This window comes from Gracilinanus agilis, chromosome 1 (assembly GCF_016433145.1).
Source record: "Gracilinanus agilis isolate LMUSP501 chromosome 1, AgileGrace, whole genome shotgun sequence".
NCBI classification, from domain to species: Eukaryota; Metazoa; Chordata; class Mammalia; order Didelphimorphia; family Didelphidae; genus Gracilinanus; species Gracilinanus agilis.
Genome location: NC_058130.1, coordinates 380,410,465 through 380,429,027, shown reverse-complemented (window position 1 = coordinate 380,429,027; position 18,563 = coordinate 380,410,465).

Genomic DNA, 18,563 nt, shown 5'->3' with positions numbered 1-18,563 from the left:
ATGTCCTTCAATTGGGGAATGGCTGAACAAACTGTGGTATATGCGGGTGATGGAATACTATTGTGCTAAAAGGAATAATAAACTGGAGAAGTTCCAGGCGAACTGGAGAGACCTCCGGGAACTGATGCAGAGCGAAAGGAGCAGAGCCAGAAGAACTCTATACACAGAGACTGACATTCTGTGGTAAAATCGAATGTAATGGACCTCTGAACCAGCAGCAATGCAATGACCCAGGACAATTCTGAGGGATTTATGGTAAAGATGCTACCCACATTCAGAGGAGGGACTGCAGGAGAGGAAACATATAAGAAAAACAACTGCATGAACGCATGGGTCGGGGTGGACATGATTGAGGGTGTAGACTCGAAACTACCACACCAATGCAACTACCAACAATTTGGAAATTGGTCTTGATCAAGGACACATGACAAAACTAGTGGAAATGCGCATGGGTAGGGGGGGTGCGGGGGGGGGGGTTGAAGGGGAAAGGAGGAGCATGAATCATGTAACCATGTTAAAAATGAATATTAATAAATGTAAAAAAAAACATACATAAACATGTGAAAAATAATATGCTTTGATTTGCATTCTGACTAACAGTTTTTTCTCTGAAGGTGAATGGCATTCTTTGTCATAATTCCTTCACAATTGTCCTGCATGATTGCATTGCTGAGAGTTGCTATGTCTTTCACAATTGATCATTGTACAATGTTGCTGTTGGTTACAATGTTCTCCTGCTTCTGTTTATTTCACTTTGCATCAGTTCAGGTAAGTATTTCCAGCTTTTTCTGAAATCATCTAGTTCATCATTTCTTATAGTATTTCTTATAGTATTCCATCACCATCATATATCACAATTTGTTCAGTCATTCCCCAATTGATGGAAATACCCACAATTTCCAATTCTTTGGCACCACAAAAAGAGCTGCTATAAATATTTTTGTACAAGTAGGTCCTTTTCCCTTTTTTATGATCTCTTTGATATACAGACCTAGTTGTGGCATTATAGGATCACAGGGTAGGCACAGTTTTATAACTCTTTGGGCACAGTTCCAAATTATCCTCCAGAATGTTTTTGAATCAGTTCAAAACTCAACCAACAATGTATGTGTCCCAATTTTTCCATACTCCTTCCAATATTTATCATTTCCCTTTATTGTCATGCTGTCCAATATGATATGTGTGAGGTGGTACTTAAGTGTTGTTTTAATTTGACTTTCTCTTATCAAGGGTTGTTTAAAACTTTTTTCATATGATTTTTCATACGATTATTGATAACTTTGATTTCTTCATCTGAAAACTGCTTGTTCATATTCTTTGAATATTTGTCAATTGGGGAATGTCTTGTATTCTTATAAATCTAACTTAGTTATCTATAAATTTGAGAAATTAGACTTTTATTTTTATTAGACCTTTATTATAATTTTATATATATTATGTTATGTCATAACATAATATTTAATATAATCTATTATAATTTTCCTTTATTATCATGCTGTCCAATCTGATAGGTATGAGATAATGCTCAGTGTTTTAATTTGACTTTCTCTCATCAAGAGTATTTTAGAATGCTTTTTCATTTGATCATTGTTAGCTTAGATTTATTCATCTGAAAATTGCTTGTTCATATTCTTTGATCATTTGCCAATTGGAGAACGTCTTATATTCTTATAAATCAAACTTAGTTATCTATAAATTTGAGAAATTAGACCATCATCAGAGAAATTTTCAATAAAATCCTCCCCCCCCCCAGTTTGTTGTTACCCGTATAATCTTGGTTACATTGGTTTTATTTGTACAAGTCTTTTCAATATAATATAATAAGAATTACTAATTTTACTTTTTGTAATGCTTTCTGTCTCTTATGTGGTTATAAGTTCTGTTCTCCATAGATCTGCTAGATAAACTATTCTATGTTCCCCTAATTTATGTAATACCCTTGTAAAGGGTTTGAAATATTGATCTATACCTATGTTTTGCCATACAGTTTTTATCAAACAGAGTTCTTATCCCCAAAGCTAGTGACTTTGAGTTTGCAAACACTAGATTGCTAAAGTCATTTATCCCTGCATATTGTGTATCTGATCTATTCCATTTCTTAGCCAGAACTAGACTGTTTTGCTGATTATTGCTTTTAGTACAGTTTGAGATCTGGTAATGTTAGGTATGGCCTAGAATTTTACCAACGATTTATTTCCAACTTGTTGATCTATAATTTAGATTTCAATTTGCACTTAAAAAAGAAATACTGCAAGGAGACTTGCCTTCTCTAGTGCTATGAAAAACATCTCTATGACTTTACAAAATAGTTATTATAAACCTAGCAGTGATATCCATAAATTATGCTAGTCCTCTGATATATTCTTCATCCACATTTGTTCTTTTCCCTTTTCTTGTATCTCTTTGGGATATAGACCTGGTAATGGTTTTGATTTGAAAAATATGCATAATTTTATAGATTTTTGGGGCATAGTTCCAAATTGTTCGCCAGAATGGTTCACAACTCCACCAAATGTGCATTAGTGTACCTATCTTTCTACATCCCCTCCAATGTTTGTCATTTTCTTTTTCTAAGATGCTAGCTAACCAATGTGATAGTTTGAGATGTTACCTAAGCATTGCTTTAATTTTCATTTCTCTAACAAGTAGTGATTCAAAGTGTTTTTTCATATGACCATTGAAGTTTTGATTTCTTCTTCTGAAAACTGCCCCTTTATATCCATTGACCAAAATTCTCAATTAGGGAATGTCTCTTTTTTATAAATTTGATTCAGTCCTCTATATATTTGAGAAATGTGATTTTATCGGAGAAACATGCTATACACATGTTCCCAGTTACCTGCTTTCTTTCTAATTTTGGCCATATTGTTTTTGCTTATGCAAAAACTTAATATAATAAAAATTATTCATGTTACCTCCTATGATCATCTCTATTTATTTTTAAAGTTTATTTATTTATTTAGAATGTTTTTCCACGGTTACATGATTTATGTTCTATCATTCCCCTCTTCCCTCTCCCCCCTCCCATAGCTAGCAAGCAATTCCACTGGGTTTTACATGTGTCATTGATCAAGGACTATTTCCATATTATTAACATTTGCACTAAGGAATCACCTCTATTTCTTAATTAGTCATAAATGCTTCTGTTAGCTATAATTCTGACAGACAATTTAAGAAATTCATACTCTAATGGAGACGGCAACACATATGGAAGGTTTCAGCTTTTAAGTCAGATGGAAAGTCCCATAGTCTTTAAGGTACAGCAGGAAGAGAGAGATTGAGGTCTCTTTTTTGATGTCACTTTTTTTTCTTGATAAAATCATACCAATTCCTGATACTGAACCCTCAGATAATACTAAAGTCTTTGGTGGAAAGAATTTTTTCCAGGTTTTCACTAGCACATATAGAAGCAATTGTCAGGAAGATGGGGGTCAAGGTAGTGATGGTTTTTTACTTGCCTAACACATGCTGCTTCCTTTCTTTTACAGAAGGGAGCTTGCAGCCTTGCCTACCCAGGGAAGAGTAACTTGGTTGGCATTTAGTGGGAATGACTGAACCCTTTCCCATAGGACTTGATTTCCTGGACTGCCTCTGAGTTCTGGGCTAGAAGCTGAACAAGTGGTTTGTGGGACACTGCTACCCTTAAGGTTTTTGTTCTTATCTGTTTTTTGGTGGCAGTTAACCAGTAGCTATTGCTGGTGGTGATTTCTCCACTCAATAATGAACTCATTTCTTCTCAAGGTAATGGTTTTTTAAGCTTTGAGGAAGAGTTCTTCCTTATTGGTCAGAATCAGGTCCCAAATGACAAATAATTGCCTGAATCTTTCTCAATTGCTTGAAAAATAAAAATTATTATTAAGGTCAATCAAGAACTTATGAATTGCTCTGCTTTTAATATCTTTAGATGTCTACACAAAGTCTTCCATTAGTTCAATTCAATGAATATTTATTAAACAACCACTATTAAGCCAGAATATGCTCTCTATGCTGGGGATATAAAATAAAAAATGAAACAAACTTACTCTCAAGTAGCATACATTCTATTAGAGAAATATAGTATATGCACATGTAAATAAATATATATAATAAGTTCAAGAAGGAGAGGGTGGGAATAACTAGAGGGGTGGGTAGGAAAAGAAGAGGAAGAGGAACCAGAATTTGTTTTTGAAATGTAGCAGGGCAGAATTGAGCAGGGGACTCATGATCAATTGACTTTTCCCTAGCCTAGGTGCTGAAATTACAGATTATACAGGGAAAGTAATAGAGATAATGAGGTGTTTGAATCTTAAATGAAGTGAGAAGAATTGTCGAGACTGAGTTATTGTCTTTATGAGGTGTGAAGAAGTGCTTCAAACAAACTGGAGGTAATTAGAGAGTATCTAGCCATTGTTTGGTTGGGGGCTCAGCATGATCCTACCAGCCCTTAGGAAAAAAAAAAAACAAGGCACATTCTCTAAGGAATAAATCAAGGCACGAAACAGGAAGAGCTCTTTGCTGTAAGAATTAGCCCTTTTTATGTAGAGTCTGACTATAGAGAGAAATGGAATCCTAGTCAAGTGACCTGTTCAACAGAGATGTTTTACTCTGGAGGAGGAGCATAAGAGCATACAAGAGGAGAAAGGATATGAGACCATTTCATTGCCTGAGGTGTGAGTTGCCTGGATTATATGTGTTTCCTATGTATGTCTCTTTCCACTCATGAACTTTATATATGTTACCACTCTTGCTACCAATACCATTTTTATTTACGGGAGAGTTCATCGTAGGCATATGGGTCAAATGATTTATTAGTTTTCTTACCATGGCATCATAATAAATGACTTTGCTTAGTGCTAATTTTGTTAACTGGATGACTATTAAAAGTAAAGAGACCAATGGAGGCTCATATGCTATGAATTTTAGGAAGGTACAGTCACAGAGTATCTTGAACATGGAGTAGTCATCTTAGAGAACCTAAGTTGTGAGTGTGAGTTGGGATATAGCTCATATACAACAGAAGGAAACTAACTCTTTTATGAAGAAGAGGAAAGGAGGGAATCTTTAAGTATTAGAAGAACTCATGTGGAAGAAGGATAAGACTTGTCCATTTTGGTCCAAGAATGCAGAAACAGGAGCAATGAGTAGAAGTGTCAGAGACAAATTCAGTTTCCAATAATAGAGCTGACCAAGAAGAGAACTAGTTGTTTCAAGAGGTGATGGATTCTTATTATTAGAGGACCTCAAGCAGAAGCTTGGTGATTGTTTGGTAATCATATTATAATGGGAATGCCTTTCCAAGTATGGGTTGTTCTAGGTGACCACCAAGGCCCCTTTCAATTGTAAATTCTGTAAATATTTTGTAATATGAATTTAGTAACTCTATGGAATTTTTTGAGGGAAATGGGGACTAAAACTCTGATTTCTTTAATGTAGATAGTTTCCCAGGAAGGAACTTACTCTACCAACACAATACTACAGTTCCTCTGCATCTTATAGCTCAGGCACTATCTCAAGTTACCCACATTTACATTATAGTTAATACCCTGGGACAACTCCAATGCCAGGATGGACTCCTAAGGACAATGATAACCTACCTGAACTAATTTCTTGGTTATTAATATATTCTATTCCATTATTCTCTTTCTATCTTATTGATTCTGAATTCCTGGAGGCCATGGTTAAAACCTCCCATTCTTCTCCCATTAATCACTCCTTTATTCTCATTGCCTTCACTCCAAACTCCCATTTTCTACTTTAAAGATATCCACCCTTTCCAATGTGCTATCTGAAATGTCTACTCTATAGGTAACAAAATAGCTTTAATCTTAAACCTTTTTCTTCCTATCTTCTCTCCATCTTCTTATACTCACTGAGACCTAGCTCCCTTCAGATGATCTAGCTTTCACAACTACATATTCCATCATTGATTGCACTTTTACTTCTACCCCCCCGACTTATTGGTCATGATCATGGAGCTGGAGTATTCTTTCCTCCCTGTTGCCACTTCTAAATGCTCTCTTTACCCCTATAATGCAGTGATCTCTCCTCCTTTGAGGTTCATTCAATCCATATGTATTGTTCAATCAAGATTCTGGTAACTGTTGTCTACCATACTCTAGGATATTTTCCTTCCTTCTTCTTTATTTATTATTTAATCACAAACTCTTCCCTTATCCACAGATCTGACATAAAATTTTCCATATTCTCTTAATTTGTGATATCACCCTTTGTGTCTAAATCATGTACCCATTTGACCTTATTTTTGTATACCATGTAGGTTATTGTTCTGTACCTAGTTTTTACCAAACTGCTTTCTAATTTTCCCAGCCATTGTTTTTAAATGCTTAGTTCTTACCCCCAAATCTTGGATCATTGGATTTATCAAACACAAGATTATTGTGATCACTTACTATTGGGTATTGTGTATCTAATCTATTCCACTGACTTGTCACTCTATTTCTTAGCCAGTACCAGATTTTGATGATTACCACTTTGTAATATAGTTTAAAATCTGGAATGCTAGACCACTTCCTTTCATATTTTTCCCTTTAATTTCCTTGATATTCTTGACCTTTTGTTCTTCCAGATGAATTTTGTTACTTTTTTTCTAGCTTTATAAAATAATTCTTTGGGAGTTTGATTGGTATGGCACTGAATAAGTAAATTAACTTAGGTAGAATTGTCATTTTTATTATATAGGCTTGGCCTATCCCATGAGCAATTAATGCTACTCCAGTTGTTTTTATATAAAAATGTTTTGTAGTTATATTCATATGATCCCTGGGTTTGTCTTGGCAGGTAGACTCTCAAGTATTTTGCACTTGTTTTTAATGGAATTCCTTTTCCTTCTCTTCCAGGAGTGTATCTTGACATAAAATGCAATTCTTACCTAATCTGTTCTTTTTAAATTTATTATGTGTAGCTTTCCATTGGAGTCATTAGTCACACGCTACCAAATCTTAGTCATATTTATGAGGCAGAATTTATATCTCATAAATAAGTCTAATAAAGGGATAAATCATGTATATAAATCATGTTGATTCAATGCAGAATTGGAAATGGCACACAATTTCCCAAATGTAATCCAACCCACTAGTTTTCTTCTATTTTTAAGTTGGACCCATAACAAAATATAAAATAGTATCCGTTATATTTATTTGTCTACTTTTAAACTGCATGCCAAAATCTATATATGTATTCTTTATCCACTTGGTTTTTCTTATGTGGATTGCTATCCAGTCTTCTTGAGTAGTTCCCATTGTATTCTGAGATAGGCTTTTAAAATTTTAGTAGTCCAGAAAGGCTTCAAAAATGTGTATCTAGAGATTGACTGTACCTAGTGTCTGAGGACTAGCCCGCCTAGGTGTGCAATGCCTTGTTGTAAGGAGAGTGAGTGATGGGACAGGTAGAGGAGCAAAGAGTGAATGATTTTCTGGTTTCTGGAGTTTTAAAGAACAATCCATATAGAGGTTGATTGTGATCTGAATCAGTGGGGAGGATACTAATACTAAAGAAAGAAAAGATTCAATACTTCAAGTATTGAAGTAAGCTATACTATTCCTCTCTGTAAAATACTAGACAACTTTAAGGCAGACAGTGACAGAGGATGCAGAAATGGTGGAGGATGTGAGCTCTCCTCTTTTCCTTCATCTCCTCCTTCCTGATTCAATACTGCTCAGTGTCTCTCTGGATACCTTTTCAATAAATAGGGAGCCATTGTGAGGAAGGAATTTCCAGCTGAAGCCTGAGTATTCCCTAATGAAAACATTCAGAGCAATGGCCCCAAATTTCCAACTGTGAATATAGCCTTCAAGAATGAGGTCCAGAGAAGGCATAAATTTGTAGGACCAGGTAGATGAGATGGGTAAGGGAAAAGTATTAGCTTTCAGGAAAGTGAATTAAGGCAAAGAGAAGTGTCCTGCATTTTGATCTTTCATACCTCTTCATAAGTAATCTTCATATTGCAAAAGCAAACTTGTTCTAAGACTTATTGATAAGTAGGTTGTTCACAGTATAGAATGCATTCTCTTGGGTAAGGAGTATCATTAGTAGCATACCCTACACCCCAAAGCCCATTTAACTCTCAATTAACAATGAAGTGTCCACAAGGGGTACACACTCTGTTTAAGGTTTTTAATTGACTTCATAACATGGACTTCCTTAACAGCTCCTTTATGACATTTGACCTATCATAAACATCGATTGCAGAGGAATGTTTAAACACATTTATGCTAGGTCAAATGCTATAAAGAAGCTATTAGTGCTGTAGGAACAATGTAGTAATGGTGTTGTGTGACTTTGTAGTGAGATTTTATTATAATGCTTTAATAGCAGAAAGGATCTTCATTGGAGTATTGAAAAATATAACGAGTGAGGGAACTCTCCACCATGCATAGTTTAGTAGAGAGGCCCTAGGAAGTTGTCTGAGGCACAGAGGGCTTCAGTGACTTACCCTGGGGAAGAGTTTTAGTAAGTGCCAAAAGGAAGACTCAAGTCTACCGATATTCAAGTCTAGGACTCTTTCCACTGCTCTAGGCATCCCCATCATAATTCACATCAATAAATGTTTATTAAGCACACACACACACACCCATATGTAAAGCACTGGGGCTAGAGACAGAAATGAAATGAAAAAAAGTTTCTGTCTTCAAGGACAAACACTTTTAAGGCCTTCCTAACTCCCTTGTTTTCTCCACTCAATCAGGTTCTAGTCCTCAGCACAATCCTTGTCTCTTCTCTCTTCCTTATCTTCATAATCAGTCAGATGACATGTCTTGTCCAGTGAACCTCCATGGCATTTCTTGTATCTATCATCTTCCCTCTTTTCAATGAGTACCCAGTGAATTCAGGCTCTCAACACCTCTCACCAGAACAATTTCAATGGCCTGTTCATTTATCTTCCTGCTTTCATCTCCCATTTCCAATCCATCCTTCGTACAGTTGCCAAACTGATATTCCTAATGTCTAACTATTTCAAGACAATTGCTTAAGAACCTTCAGGGGCTTCCTCTTGCTCCTGAGATCAGACTCCTCTCTTTGGCATTGAAAATCATTCATCATCATCAGATTCCTTCTTAACTTTTCAGTCTAATTACATTTTCCCCTTTTCTCTTGCCATAGCCCAGCCAAATGTTTTGATTTGCTGCTCCCACCCCATCATGGTATTCTATCTTTGATTTCTGTCTCCTATAACTGGAATCCATAGGAATTTCTTCCCCTCTCCCTTTTCTACATCTTACAATTCTTTGTTTTTGTTTTTTACAGTATGTTTTATTTTATTTTTTTATCTTTTATTTATTTTTTTAAATATTTTATTTTTTTAGAAACATTTTCCATGGTTACATGATTCTTGTTTTTACTTTCCTCTTCACCCTCTTTCACCCCCACCTAATATACAACATGCATTTCCACTGGTTTTAACATGTGTGATCAATCAAGACATTTACATATTATTGATAGTTACATTGGTGTGGTCATTTAGTGTCTACATCCCCAATCATATCTCCATCAACCCATGTGTTCAAGCAGTTGTTTTTCTTCTGTGTTTCCACTCCTGCAGTTCTTCCTCTGAATGTAGGTAGCGTTCTTTTCCATAAATCCCTCAGAATTGTCCTGGGTCATTGCATTGCTGCCAGTACAGATGTCCATTGCATTCGATTTTACCATAATGTATTGGTCTCTGTGTACAATGTTCTTCTGGCTCTGCTCCTTTCACTCTGCATCAATTCCTGGAGGTCTTTCCAGTTCACATGGAATTCCTCCAGTTTATTATTCCTTTTAGCACAATAGTATTCCATTGCCAGTGTATACCACAATTTGTTTAGACATTCCCCAATTGAAGGGCATCCCTTCGTTTTCCAGTTTTTTGCCACCACAAAAAGTGCAGCTATAAATATTTTTGTACAAGTCTGTTTACCTATGATATCTTTGGGGTACAAACCGAGCAATGCTATGGCTGGATTGAAGGGCAGGCAGTCTTTTATCACTCTTCGGGCATAGTTCCAAATTTTCATCCAGAATGGTTGGATCAGTTCACAACTCCACCAACAATGCATTAATGTCCCAATTTTGCCATATCCCATCTAACGTTCATTACTCTCCCTGCTATCATTTTAGCAAATCTTCTAGTTATGAGGTGATACCTCAGAGTTGTTTTGATTTGCATTTCTCTAATTATTAGAGATTTAGAACACTTTCTCATGTGCTTATTGATACTTTTGATTTCTTTATCTGAAAATTGCCAATTCATGTCCCTTGCCCATTTTTTAATTGGGGAATGGCTTGATTTTTTTATACAATTATTTTAGCTCCTTGTATATTTGAGTAATTGACATTTCTGGGTCTGCCTTGAGTGCCTCAGTGGGGATGCCGTCTGGACCTGCAGCCTTACTGTTTTTTCATGGTTTTGATGGCTTTGATGATCTCAACTTTGGTAGGTGGGCCTGTGTTCACCTGAAGCAGTTCGGTGGCTGGTGGTATGTCCAGAACAGTTGGTGGAGGCGGTCGGTTCAGGATTTCTTCGAAATGCTCTGCCCATCGGGCTCTCTGCCCTGCATCGCTTGTTATTGTCTTGCCAGTCTTGTCCTTCACTGGCTTGCTAGGGTTGTAATTCTTTCCCGATAGAGTTCTTTGTTAATAGATGTCTACGCTACATCTTGAACATCAGATGGCCTGAAAAGATCTCTAATGCTAGTCTCTGGGAAAGAACAATCCAGTATCCTATTAGTCAGGACATAAAGAAACGTAAGTGGAGATGGATAGGACATACGCTACAAAAACTGGAAGACAACGTAGCCAGACAAGCATTGAGCTGGAACCCTTCAGAGAGGAGGAAAGTCGGAAGACCAAAACAGACCTGGCGAAGATCTGCCGAAAATGAAACAAAAACAGTTGGAATGACATGGGCCCGGCTGGGGGAAGTTGCCCAGAACAGAGTCCGCTGGCATGAGATGGTTGTGGCCCTATGCTCCTAAGGAGTCAACAGGAATAATAATAATAATAATATTTGAGTAATTAGACTTCTGTCAGAGTTTTTTGTTATAAAGATTTTTTTCCCAGTTTGTTGTTTCCCTACTGATTTTCATTGCATTGTTTTTGTTTGTACAAAAACTTTTTAATTTAATATAATCAAAATTATTTATTTTCCATTTTGTAATTTTTTCTCACTCTTGTTTGGTTTTAAAATCTTTCCTTTCCCATAGATCTGAGAGGTATACTATTCTATGTTCACCTAATTTTCTTATAGTTTCCTTCTTTATATTCAAGTCATTCATCCATTCTGAATTTATCTTGGTGTAGGGTGTGAGATGTTCATCTAAACATAATCTCTCCCATATTTTCCAATTTTTCCAACAGTTTTTGTCAAATAGTAGATTTTTGTCCCAAAAGTTGGGCTCTTTGGGTTTATCATTCACTGTCTTGCTGACATCATTTACCCTAAGTCTATTCCACTGATCCTCCCTTCTGTCTCTTAGCCAGTACTATATTGTTTTGATGACCACTGCTTTATAGTATAGTTTAATATCTGGTACTGCTAGGCCCCCTTCCTTCACATTTTTTTTTCATTAGTTCCCTTGATATTCTTGATCTTTTGTTCTTCCAAATGAACTTTGTTATAGTTTTTTTTCTAATTCAGTAAAAAAGTTTTTTGGTCGTTTGATAGATATGGTGCTAAATAGGTAAATTAATTTGGGTAGAATGGTCATTTTTATTATGTTAGCTCGTCCTACCCATGAGCACTCAATATTTTTCCAATTGTTTAGATCTAGTTTTAATTGTTTGGAAAGTGTTTTGTAGTTGTGTTAGTATAATTGCTGTGTTTGTTTTGGTAGATAGATTCCCAAGTATTTTATATTGTCTAGGGTGATTTTAAATGGTGTTTCTCTTTCTACCTCTTGCTGCTCTAATGTGTTGGAAATGTATAGAAATGCTGATGATTTATGTGCATTTATTTTGTATCCTGCAACTTTGCTAAAATTGTTGATTATTTCTACAAGCTTTTTAGTTGATTCTCTAGGATTTTTTAAGTAGACCATCATATCATCTGCAAAGAGTGATAGCTTAGTCTCCTCATTGATACCTTCAATTTCTTTTTCTTCTCTAATTGCTACTGCTACTGTTTCTAGTACTATGTTGAATAATAGAGGTGATAACGGGCATCCTTGTTTTACTCCTCATTGCATATGATGCTTGTTGATGGTTTTAGGTATATACTGTTCATTATTTTTAGGAAAGGTCCTTCTCTTCCTATATTTTCTAGTGTTTTCAATAGGAATGGATGTTGTATTTTGTCAAAGGCTTTTTCAGCATTTATTGAGATAATCATGTGGTTTTTGTTGGTTTGCATGTTGATATGGTCAATTATGTGGATGGTTTTCCTAATGTTGAACCATCCTTGCATTCCTGGTATAAATCCCACCTGATCATAATGAATAACCCTTGTGATCACTTGCTGGAGTCTCTTTGCTAGTGTTCTATTTAAGATTTTTGCATCTATGTTCATTAGGGAAATTGGTCTGTAATTTTCTTTCTCTGTTTTTTATCTACCTGGCTTTTAGATCAGTACCATATTTGTATCATAAAAGGAGTTTGGTAGGACTCCTTCTTTACTTATTATGTCAAATAGTTTGTATAGTATTGGAATTAGTTGTTCTTTAAAAGTTTGATAGAATTCACTTGTGAATCCATCTGGTCCTGGGGATTTTTTCTTCAGGAGTTCTTTGATGGATTGTTTAATTTCTTTTTCTGATTTGGGATTATTTAAGTATTCTATTTCTTCTACTGTTAATCTAGGCAATTTATAATCCTTGTTGTTGATGAGTCATTTGGGTTATATATGATTCTTTATGACTCCATTTGGAGTTTTCTTGACAAAGATACTACTGGAATGATTTGCCATTTCTTCTCTAGTTCATTTCCCAGATGAGGAAATTGAGGCCAACATAGTTAAGTGACTTGTCTAGGATCCCACAGCTAGTAAGTGTTCGAGGTCAGATTTGAACTCAAGTCTTCCCAACTCCAGGCCTAGTGCTCTATCCACTGCACCACACAAATGATCTTATAACATCCTAACTTTCTTCAAAGATCAGCTCAAGCATCACCTTCAACATGAAGGATTCAATATGAATCTTTTCAGATTCACTCAGATACTGATACCCCTCCTTGATATTACTTTGAATTTAACTTGCATATATTTTGTGTCTAGTTACATGTGTACATGTTGTCCCCCATCCTTATGAAACACTTTCCCTCAACTGATCCCAAGCTTCTTGAAGACAAAGACTATTTTGTGTTTGTCTGTATCCTCAAACCTAGCCTAGCATCTGGTTTTGGGAAGTTACTTAACAATGTTTATGGAATTGAAATGAATTGTCCCAACCACTTACTTTCTGGGAACCTTAGCTTTTTTAATCTATAAAATAAGGATAATGATCCTTGCTTACCCTATAGCATTGTTGAAAAAAATTAAATTACTGTGTGCTTCTAAAAGCTGTAAATAGTTTCTTAAATTTCAGGGAAAGTACTTCTTTAGGACCCTCACATATTCCTTGTATTTTATTTGCATGAATTGTAGAGAAGGGAAGTGTTCCGAAGTCAGCACCTTCTTCCCTGCTTTCTTGCCAATAAGCCAAGAGATGCTTTTGGAGTACCTAACACCTTGAAGTTATTACTCTTCCTTTGTGCGAATTTAGGGCTGCTTCCAGAATTTTATCCAGGATGTGTTTGCTCCAGACTGAATCCTGACTGATCTTAATCTTTGCAAGGTTTCCCACACCTCTAATTCTATTTGGCAAATTTCTCCCCCTAAACTGACTCAATATTTGCTACCATCTCTCTCATTTCCAAAAACCAATATGTAGATAAGGGCTTGGGAAGAAAGGAAGAAATGAGTAACTTACATCTTATAGAGGCTGGCTTAAACTAAAACTCTCCTTGCTAAAAAAATAGTTTGATTTAGTCAGGAGAGACACAGCTAGGAAAAAGGCATTTCTAGTCCCAAACAACTTACTCAACCTCACTTGAAGAAGAGTCACCTACAATGATGGGATCTGAGGGAACCTGGGAAGACCCTTCCCCAAATAATATCGTCTCTTTCTCCTGTACCCCTGCCAAACTCCAGAGTCTTACAATCCCACTTTAAAAGGCTCATTCTTTTATATAAAATAACCCTCTCCATCTTCGACTCTTTTAACATATAATCTTGCCAATTCTGTGATGTATTGAGTCTCTCACACATTTCGGTTAAATATTGGATCAAATTGCTGGCCTTCAGCTATGACAGGAAGATAGGCCAATACGAGAGCAATGGAGACTTCTAGGAAAGAGGAGAAGAACCTAAAAGGGCACAGACACCAGGAAGGTAAGGGACCTGGATAGGAAACGAGCCTTACTCTATAACTTGTTCTGGACAAGGATGACCTTCCTCTTCACCAAACAGCAACGCATCCCAATCTATGATAATAGTGCTTTTGTTTGTGCTAGGGCCAAATTTGGACAAGTACAATGCATTCCTCTGCTGCCAGCCATTTGTCACTGGCCATTGCTTTTTCCAGACTAACTTCAACAAAGTGGTGATGAGCTGCACCATTACAATCCAAGGGAGCTGGCGCAAATACATTTTTCCACATAAAGTTTGCAGTCTGTAAACAAAATCAGGGCTCAAGGGCCATTGTGGAAACACTAGAGTTCTTCTTCTCTGTGTTTTTGGGACCTTTTAGCCCAGGTACTAAAGGGAGATACTATCAGAGTGGAGAATACCAACCACACTTTCCAGTCCAGTTGCTGCCTAGGATTTACTCTGTGAATGCCTGGGCTTGGTTTAGTCGCTTTTCATTTATGTCTAACTCTTTCTGGCCCTATTTGGGATTTTCTTGGCAGAGAGAGTGAAGAGGTTTGTCATTTTTTTCTAAAACTCATTTTACAGATGAAAAAACTGAAATAAACAGAGTTAAGTGACTTGTTCAGGATCACAAAGCTAGTTAAGTCCAGATTTCAACTCAGAAAGAAGAATCTTCATGTCTCCCAGGCCAGCATTCTATCTGCTGTACTACCTATGTGCCTGGGATCTGTAGAAGCCAAATTGTAGAAGGTATGATCTATGCTGCTTCCTACTTAAAGGAGACTAAATTAGGCCATAGTCTAATGAGTTAATTCATTGTCCTCCCACCCCACCTCTTTTTTTTTTATACGGTGACTAAGTTTGAAAGGGTAGGCAGATAAAGACTTCATGTCCTTACCAATATGCTCCAGAGTGTTGTGAGGAAGATAAGATTAGTTATTGATTGGGTATTAACATTTATCTAGCAGGAAGGAGCTGGAGCTGGGAATTCCAGGATGGAATGAGAGAGCAGGAAGAAGTGACTTGTGCTCTGGGAAGGACTCCATTGGGGGTTAACACAAACTGTGGTTAGCCCTGGGAGCACTCAGAGTAAAAGGACATCCTGTATCCTGATTTTCCTCTGGGATCCTGAGTGGTGGCATCTAGCAAAGAGAGAAGATCAACAATCCTATGCCAGGGAAGAGGAGAAAATTTGAGATCTGGTGGACAGTGTTTCAAGCAAACCCTCCCTACTTGGTACCTGAGACCACCTTGGCTCTTGGCATCCAGAGATCATCAGTGGATTGCAGTGAGAATCCCAAAGCCACAAAGCCCCTATGAGCTGCTCAAGCCTGGCAGGTTCCAGGTCTAAGGCAGTCACCCAGAGACTCCATTTACAGCTCCTTGAGCCCTGTCAGTTTAGATTACTAAGTTAGTGTAGAAATAAGTCTTTCCTTTCCCTGTGGGTTATGTCATTAGATTTAAGGTTTTAGAGTAGATATCCCTATCCCACCTTTTAGTTGTTCATAATTAAACCCAGTTATATCCTGTTACCTTGTCTGTTGGATTCAAAGCCTCTGGCCCAGGGTGACAGTTGGCTAACTGACCTTTGCCAATTAGGAACAGCTTGGCTGTTCAGGTCTTCATGTCCAGGTCTAGTCTCTCATAAATCCCAGTGTGTGTACCCACAAACCACTTAGTTTATTTATAATATCCCTCGTGACCCCATTACCTTTACTTATATTTTCCACAAGAGCCAGGCCCAAGAAATAACTTTATGGAATAGTGGAAAGCTGTGGACCCAGAATAAGCACCATGTGACACAGTGAATAGAGCATGAGGTCCAGATTTAGAAAGCCCTGAATTCAAGTTCGGCCTCAGACACAGTAGCTATGTGATCCTGAGCAAGTCATTTAAATGTTTGCCTCCATTTCCTCTTCTGTGCAATGAGCTGGAGAAGAAAATGGTAAACAACTTCAGTATTTTTGCCAAGAAAACTGCAAAGGGGAGATGGATGTGACTGGAAATGACTGAGCGAACAAGTAGACTCCGAGTCAGAAGATGCCTAGGTTAAATCCTGGCTCTGAAACTTGCTAGCTATGTGATTTTGATTAATTCACTTCACTTTTCTGAATCTCAATATCCTGATCTATAAAAAGGGTATAATAATATTTACACTATTTACCTCACAAGTGAAATGTTTTATAAACTTTTAAAGTACAACAGAATTATGGGTTGTTTTTTTCTTATATTACAAATTAGGTGATTCACCTGGGGCTCTCATTTCTTCTAAAGTCCACAGTTGGAGTTGTCAAATTGGTAATGTTGTGAGGGGCTGGAGATTAATCCTTGGTCCAGGGAGGGTGCCCTTTCAAGAATGACAGACTCAGGTGGAAACCCTTTAAAGAAAGAGATCTATTTAGGTTGGATGGTCAGGAGGCAGCGTGCAGGACCAATTGCTTCCCTGAACAGAGAAAAGATCAGGATTTTTATATCCTAAAGGGATGGGGTCTAAGTTACTTAGAAAGGAAAGATGGGGAGGGAAATGAACAATGGGAACAAAAAAGGGGGGCAATCAAGGGAGAATAGGTAACAGAATAGGTGCCTTTAGGTCTGGGGATTTTAAAATAAGCATATATCATTTATGACATGCTGACTATAAAGGTGGATCTGGGGGCATGGTACAAGTATATATCCATTGCCTGGCAAAATTTCCCCTTCTTATTTAGGCTTCTAATGGTCCTTAAGTTAATTCTTTTCACAGAAACATCAGAGTTGGAATAGACTTCAAAGACCATCTAAACCAGGATACTCTCTACCACATATTCAGTAAATTCCCAGATGTTCAGCCTTTGTTTGAAGACTTCTAGTAAGGATTCCATTTCACTTTTACATAGTACGAATGATTAGGAAGGGGCAATTAAGTGGTGTAGTGGATAGAGTGCCAAGCCTGGATTTAGGAAGACCTGAGTTTAAATCTGGCCCCAGATATTTATTAGCTGTGTGACCCTAGGTAAGTTACTTTCCCCTGTTGATCTCAGTTTACTCTTCTGTAAAATTATCTGGAGAAGGAAATGGCAAAACATTACAGGATCTTTGCCAAGAAAACCCCAAATAGGGTCATGAAGAGTCAGACATGACTGAAATGATGGAAAAACAGCAACATATTATGATATCAAATGACTTCCATGTTTTTTTTGAAAACCATTCTGCTCATCATTTCTTATAGGACAATAGTATTTCATCACAATCTCATAGTTGTTCAGTCATTCTCCAATTGATAGACAATTGTTCTCTCAGGTGGCTATTCTTCGACACCATAAAAAGAGTCATTATAAATATTTTCATACAAATAGGTCTTTTCCCTTTTTCTTTTATCTGTTTGGGATCAAGAGTTCTGAGTAGTATTTGTTGAGTTAAGTGGCATGCAGAGTTTTATGGTCTTTTGGGCATAGTTCCAAACTAATCTCCAGAATGATTGGACCAGTTCATAATTCCATCAACAATGCATTTGTGTCCCCTTTCCCTACATGCCTCCCAGCATTTTGCCCCTGTTTCTGTCATTAAACTGTAAAAATAAAGGGTGAATGAATTGATTATGGGTTATAAACTGATTTCAGATTCTCTGGTTGCTGTGCTTGCAAAGTATTCTCAGTTTATATCAATGAAGTGAAGTTCATAAGTGAACTTCCCTTCAGGACCAGGCACAAGGATGCTAAAGAGACTCTTGTTATAAAAATAAAACATTTATTGAAAATATAAGATAAAAAGAATTTCTAATTCTAAGGGATTCTAACTCCACCTAAATAAAACTCCCTGGTTCTGCAAGGAACTGCTTCTCCTGTGTCCACAGGCTACACTGATCCTTCCTTATCTGACTAACCAAATTTTTACTATTCTAAATAAACTACCACTATTATCCTTATAATTCTTAACTTTGCCTTAAAGATATAAAAATAACAAAGGCTAGCTTATTGAGTCTCAATAAGAATCAAGTTAGGACTCTGAACCTTAGCAGACTCAGAGTCCAAACCAAAGACCAGGTCTTTCTTTGGTCTTCTCAGAGTTAAAACAATCTAAAAAACAATAATAGTCACTAGTGTTTCCCAAGTTGGAAAAGGAAAACACTAAACTCCTTCAGGTCTTTCCCTCCTTTCCTTCTACCTCAGATATGATATATATATATATATATATATATATACATATATATATATATGTATATATATATATATATATATATATATAGAGAGAGAGAGAGAGAGAGAGA